Source organism: Leptonychotes weddellii, chromosome 14, assembly GCF_054177405.1.
Source record: "Leptonychotes weddellii isolate Sample4059 chromosome 14, ASM5417740v2, whole genome shotgun sequence".
NCBI classification, from domain to species: domain Eukaryota; kingdom Metazoa; phylum Chordata; class Mammalia; order Carnivora; family Phocidae; genus Leptonychotes; species Leptonychotes weddellii.
The window spans coordinates 21549921-21557425 of NC_138382.1; positions in this window are offsets into that span (position 1 = coordinate 21549921).

Genomic DNA, 7505 nt, shown 5'->3' on the forward strand with positions numbered 1-7505 from the left:
AAATGCAGCATGAGACCTGAGACTTGGCCGTCCGTGGGTCAGCATCTGTGGAGTCCTGGGCTTCCTTTTCCTGTACTATCCACGATAGTCACGGTGGGGAGTGGAGGAAGGGTAAAGATCTCCATGCCTCACCCATCAGAGGTGGCATCAGCACTGGGCCAGAGAATGCCATGTGTCGAGGGCCTGCAGAGGATGGTGACCTTGAATGGGATATTGTCAGAGTTTTTGGTGCCTGGGAGGCTGTGGGAAAAGGGTGCCTGGTAACCATGTGGACAGTCCTTTTCTCAGGGGCCCTTCACCTCTACCCTGGTTCCCTGTGATATTTTGTTCTTACTAATGACCTGAGGAACTTTAAAAAAATTTACTTCATTATTCATTGATCAGTGGCACCAGGATTCACTTTCACTGGTTCTACAAAGGACCCTTTGGTCAACTGGGGTTGGCCAGTGGTTTTTCCTTGGAAAGACACCAGTGACAGTTTCTGGTGGTAACTCCTAATAAGTTACGTGGTGGGTGGAGTGATCTCATTCGTAGTATTTGTTATTGGTGAATTTTCACTCAGTAACCACTCATCCAACAACACAGTAATAAGGATCATTGTAGGAATTCTTCTGGAAATAAGCCAAGTTTTATGTTGTTCTTTCTCTTCCTTAAGCATTTTGAAGAAAAAGACTTTCTTAGAAAAATAACTGTTTGATAAATGCTCGAATTTCAAGTAGTAGGAGATTTTGGGGTTATTTTCTTTCTTCCCTACAGGAAATACTTTAACTTCAGAGTAGGGGGTTTAGATTTCAAAAATATGTCATTTTTTTCTCCCTTTCAAAGGCTGGGAGAATATGGCCTCTGCTTGGCCAGTCACATGTGACAGATTTTTGAGAGCAAGCTGGAGATGTGCTTTGTAACTTGTACTCTTGTGGGGAGTAGCCTCACACTTCTCATCTGGTCCTAGGCTAACATCTAGCAGAAGGTCCTTTGTTGATTCCGTTGTAGATATGGGAGCGTGGGGCAAAGTTCCAGATGTCCACCTCAGTGCTGGTGTAGGCAGGCCCGTCCCAGGCTGCTGTGGAGCTGTGCCTGGTTTTCCCACTGTCCTTTGGATTGAGGAAGCTGGTTTGGATTTCCCAGATGTGCTCAGTTTTGGAAGGTGAAAAGAGGCTTCTGGCTCAACCACCACCCTTTCTAAACCAAGTAACACAAATCTTCTCAATGTTGGCTTATACTCAAGTGATGGGGCAAATTTTCCAAATCGGAAGAGTTGAGGAAAAAAATATTCAATGATACTTGCTACAGTTGGAAAGATAGACTTTATTCAGGACCATCACCACGGGGATGGGGACCATTGTAATGGAATTTTACAGCAGGGGAGAGAGATCAGGCTCAACTCCAGATACAGCAGGGGCAAGTGGGAATTCATAGCCAAGGAGCAGGGTGGGGGTCAGTGCTTGGAAAATTATGGAGAGGAAACATTAGGGGCTGGGGTGGTGGTTCTGGCTAAACTGGCCTAACAGGATTCTTGCTGAAGGCAGGTCAGGGTGATCAGACATCAGCTGGGGGATGGCAGAGGGTGAGGAACCTGATCAGATATGGAGGGTGACGAATTCTGGCTAAACTGGCTTATCAGGGTTCTTGCTAAAACTACATTTTTGCAGAGGAGTATACAGATGGGCCTAGAAGGAAGTTCAGGAGCCTGACTAAAGTTCGGCCAAGCAATTTGTCAGAAGCCAGATTGAAAATTATAACAATTTCTAGACAGGCTAAAGTTCCCCTTCCATGAAATATTAGTGTGTAAATTTTGCTGTGGAATAACTGTGAGATTCCGCTTCCAAGATGAATGACTCATGAGTCCTTTGTTTTGAGGTAATTAGCAATAGTAGGAATAAAGAAGATAGGAGGGTTTGTGTATCAGTCAGGGCTTTCCAGAAAAATAGAACCAATTCTTTCTTTCTTTCTTTCTTTCTTTCTTTCTTTCTTTCTTTCTTTCTTTCTTTCTTTCTTTCTTTCTTTCTTTTCTTTCTTTCTTTCTTTTTCTTTCTTTCTTCTTTCTTTCTTTCTTTCTTTCCTTCCTAGCTTTATTTTAAGGAATTGGCTCACAGAATTGTGGGGTAGGGGCTGCTAAGTTCAAAATCTGAAATCTGCAGTCTAGGCCAGCAGGCTGGACTCTCAGGCAGGAGGTGATGCTGCTGTCTTTAGGCAGAAATGTTTCTTTTCTCTTTCTCTCAAGGCCTTTAACTGGATTGGATGAGGGCCACTCACATTATCGTGGGTGATCTCCTTCACTTAGGTCATCTGATTGTAGATGGTAGCCATGTCTACAAAATACCTTCACAGCAACACCTCAGTTAGTGTTTGAATGAGTAACTGGACACTACAGCCTGGCCAAGTTGACACATAGAACTATCACAGTAAGTGAAGTTGGAGTTTTTGCCGTGAGGTGGAAGAAAACCGAAAGGAAAGGAATCATGGATTCCTGAGGTGGACTGTTGCTGTATGGTGAGGAAGCAGGAGGACCAATGAGTATTCTGACATTGGGGCTATCATTCTGGGATAGGAGAGGAATGAAGAACAATTTCCTAACCTGGGATGCATAAGCCAATTCAGGCATTCTTAGATGTTTTCCATGTGCAAGAAATCCCTGCATCTCTGGGACCAAAGGCAGGCAGTCTTTTGTGTTGGGTTTGAGGCAGGGGGCTGGGGGAGGGGCATGGGGGGGCTGGTAGCCACAGCTCTGAATTGTAAAATCTGAATTGTAGAAAGACATTTGGCTGGAAAACTAAACACAGGAAAAGCTGCCTCCTAGCTTGTCATTTATCTATAAAGATAAAATGAATTCACTAGCATCCCTTTGAAACTTGAGGGATGGATATCTTAATAAATATCCATGGAGTCAAGGGATAAGGGATGAAGATTAACTGTATAGAGGCCACTATTACTAATTTAAGATGTGTAAAAATGTCATTATTGACTGCATTGTGCTGGCTTTATCACTGTATATTAGTAAATATAAAAATATTTGTCAGAGATTCACTCAGGACCTTATTCCTTCCACCTTGCTTTTCTCATAAGGTTACTCTCTACAGCCAGGGATTCTCCTACCAGGAAGATTCTTCAGGAACCCAACCTTCTATATTAGAGAGGAATTCTGCTATTGGCTCCTATATATAAAAGCAGGGGCATTAAATTCATCATCGTGTATATGACAGAGCATGTCTAATGGGGCAGTGGAGAAGGTCTGTTCTTCAATTATTAACAAGTTAGCACTATCAATACATTTAACAAAACTCATTTCCCTTCAATAAAAGATAACCATTAACCTCTTCTAAACCAGGCACATCCACTTGGGCAATTTAAGTAGATTCGCTCAATAATTGCAAAATGTTGCACCTTCTAGTGTCTTCCTGTTTGGTGCCTCCTCCCTATCCCCAACCCCAGCTGCCAAAACATTTGATTTTCTTGTCTAATGAAAAGGAGAGAAATAGAATCTTCTTTTATGACACTTCCTGAAAATGGCCTTTAAGCCAGAAAACATCACATACTTGCCTATAGATAGATGGTCACTAAGGCTTTGGATTTTGTAGTTGTAATGGGCAGCAAATACCTGTGGGACCCCCTAAAATCTGTAAGTTGCCGTGTAAAACTGTCTCGTTTATGTACAAGATCTTACAGTTTCTGGAGTATATGTGGTTTTTTGGTAAACTTTTATTCTGGTTAAAAATTTAAAAGGGAGCTACTTATAATGTCTTTAGCATTAACTTAAGCTATAACAGGTCTATAAAACAATCACTGAGATGCTATTAAAAGTATATGAATAATAAAACAGCTACAGTAAGAAAAGCTTTAAAAGAGTAACTTGGCCTTGGCTGTTCCCTCTTTTCAGAAAGCCCTGGGGTGGGGGGGAGCTAGATGGGGGCGGGGATTGGTTTGGCTGCACTCTGGCGATGTCCTGGGGGGGTTAAATGTTATTTGGTAATCAGGGAAACTGTACCTCCGTTTTTTTCCCCCTTATTAAGAGTAAAGGCTGTAGGACATTTTCTGGGTTATAAATGGTAACAGAGTATAACGCAATAATATTTCTAGGAAATCATCTCAGGGTATTTTGTTTATAAGTGATATTATGAGGGTGCAAGTTTTGTGAAGTTGTTCTATTGGTAAAAGTCAAAGGCGCTAATAGCCCAGGGCCATGTGGGGTGTGATGGAAAAACTTGGGGGTTTTCAGAGCAAAGCGATTCTGGATTTGTATCTAGGTTCTGCTGTTTAGAAGCTTTGCAACCTTGGGCAAGTTCCTTAAGTTCACTAAACATTAGTTCCTCCTTTTATGAAATGGAATTAATAATACCTGTTGTGAAGTGTTACTGAGAGGATCCCTCAAGATGACAACATATATAAGGTGCAGAGCACATCTCTGGACCCTGTCTCCTTCTGTTACTTTGAGATTATTAGTGATCTAATATGATGTCTATGATATTTATTTGGTATCACCATCTGGTAGACATCTCTCTTGGCAGCGGTGAAATGGAGCTGATGTTTGAGATCACAATGAATGAATGTCCTTCTGTGGTGTTAGGAAGTTCAAGAAGGCTGCGTTGATCAAGAATCTTGAGATCTTTAGACTTCTATCAAAACAGCTGCTGCTGCTTTCTTTAAAAAAATATATATATATGTATATATATATATATAAAAAGAAACTATTTTATTGAAAAATAGCATATGTTTAGAAAAGTGCCCAAATTACAAGTATACAGCACAATAAATGATCACAATGTGAAGAATTCTGTGCATTTACCACTCAGATAAAGACTCAGCTCTCTACCAGCACCCCCAAAGACCTCCTTGGGACCACCCCCAGTCATTCCCACCTCCCTCTCAGAAATCATCATGGTCCTGACTTCTCATATCATCAGTCAGCTTTGCCACCTTCTGGAGCTTCTATAAATGGAAATAATTTATTTTGTGACTCCCTTCTTTCACTCAACATTTTTATAAGACTCATACATGCGGGCGCCTGGGTGGCTCAGTCGGTTAAGCGACTGCCTTCGGCTCAGGTCATGATCCTGGAGTCCCCGGATCGAGTCCCGCATCGGGCTCCCTGCTCGGCAGGGAGTCTGCTTCTCCCTCTGACCCTCCCCACTCTCATGTGCTCTCTGTCTCTCATTCTCTCTGTCTCAAATAAATAAATAAAATCTTTAAAAAAAAAAAGACTCATACATGCTATTGCCATACCAGTGCTTCATTCATACTTGTGCATGGTACATGCGTTATATGAATATGCCACCATTATTCTCCATCTGGTGTCGATGGGTATTTCTAGTTTTGTCTATTAAAAATAGTGCTGCTATGAACATTTTAGTGTATCTCTTTTGGTGAACATATGTACACATTGCAGTTGGGAGTATTCCTTGAGATGGAATTGCTGACTTCGCAGGTAGGCACATGATCAATAGAGATTGCTAACCAGTTGACCAGTTGTCCAAAGTAATTGCATCTTCCAATGCACTATACTTAAATGTTATTTGGGAAAGTGATGCAGGAGAGTTTTGGTCATACCATATGTGTGCCACACTGGGTACAGTCTTTTTCATTTTGGCTACCCTGATATGTGGGTATCTTACTGGCTACCCTGATAGGAGTGGTATCTTACTGGGATTTTGCTTGTGGTTCTCTGATGACTAATGATCTTGAACACTTTTGAATTTATCTGCTGACCATTGGGACTTTCTCTTTTTCTCTTCCTCTCTCCCTTCTCCCCTTTCTCCTTCCTTCCTAATTCAGTGGCCACCTGTATTTCAAGTTTTGTGCTATTGCTCTGTAAGACTATATGTTAGCTCAAACTTAGGCTATTCATTAAGATGGAAAAGAATGGACTTAGGCAGGGCACCTACCCCCAGGCAGACAGCACTGGCCTGAGAGCTGGCATATCTGGGTCCTACTCTCAGGTACTCTGACTGTCCTTGTGATGTTGCTCATTGTTGAATGATGTCTTGGGTCTCCTTTTTTTTTTTTTTTTCTGGTTGGTAAAATAAAAAAACTTTAAATGATTTATAAGGGCACTTTCTTCTCTGGCATTTTGTGATTGCACATAATTTGGCAGAACATTTACCATGTCCTCACTGCCTTTTGAACATTCTGCCCTGAAGTGATCTGGAATAGTGATTCTAAAAAATGGTCCCAAGAATCAGTTTGGTGTAAGTATAACTTGTCCCTTAATCTTATTGACAAAGAGAACTGGGGGAAATAGAAGCTGGTGATACAGAGGAACTTGTAGTTTTTAAGAAACTGAAGAAATCCATCAGTGATAATATGAATCTGAGGCCATTTGGGCCAAAGTAAAAACTGGAAGTCCCTAACAATGGTCATAGTTCAAAACTTCCCTGAGAATCATGATTATATTTATTCAGGATCTGCTCAGATTTTGAATGACCTGTTTGACTCCACCCTCTTCCTTGCCCCACCTCTGTGCATTCATAGCAGGACTAGAGACTGTCAACAGAACATGGCTCCCTAAAGTTGCCTCTTATCCATCAGATGACTGAGGGATCAGTGATGGGTGTGGGGGGGATCACTGGGTGGTTCCACAGACTCCTTCCTCCCTCATTTTGGGACACCACCCATGTCCCACTATGCTCCTTCCATCAGGGGGAGCCACCAGGGCACTTATGTTGCTGGATTCAGTCACTGACAGAACAGAATTAACTCGATGAATTTTTAAAAAATGCACAAGCTTTGTGGCTTTTGTTTTGTTGCTTACAAATATTTTATTTTGCCTTGACTTATAAGACCATAGACTAATGTCAACAGCATCATTATTCTATGCAGTTTTAAAAATACATATAAACATACTGTATATCTATAGTGATTAATTTAACCAGTTCCCTGTGTAGGCATTTAAATTGTTTAGTTTTCCTGTATCAGAAACTATAAACATACTTTTAGCTAATTCCCTATGTATGAGTGTAATTTTTAAAAACTTTTTTATTATGGAAACTTCCAAACATATACAAAAGCGTAAGGAGTAGTGCAATAAATCCCCATGAATCCATCATTTAGCTTCAGGAATTATCAACACATGGCAATCTCATCTCATTTATACCATTCCAGTGTCCCCTCCTCACTTTTTGAAGCAAATCCCAGATATCATATCATTTTATCCTCAGATAATTCAGTGTGTACTTCTAAAAAGATAAGCACTCCTTATAAAAATTGTGGTGGTCTTTCATGTTTAAACCATCTGTGGTTTGTAGACAAAATTGGTGAGAGTAGATAACTGTGTTAGCTTTCTATTGCCGTGTGACAATTTACCACAATTGTAGTGGGGTAAAACAATACACAACTATTATTTAGTAGTTTTGTGGATCGGGAGTCCAGACCTGGCTGGGGTGTACTCTGTGTTTTGGGGGTCTCACGAGGCTGCAGCTGAGGCGCCGGCTGGGGCTGCAGTGTTCCCCATTGCTCAGAGGCCTCTTTTAAGCTCACGTGGGTGTTGGCAGAATTTGGTTACTTGTGGTTGCTGG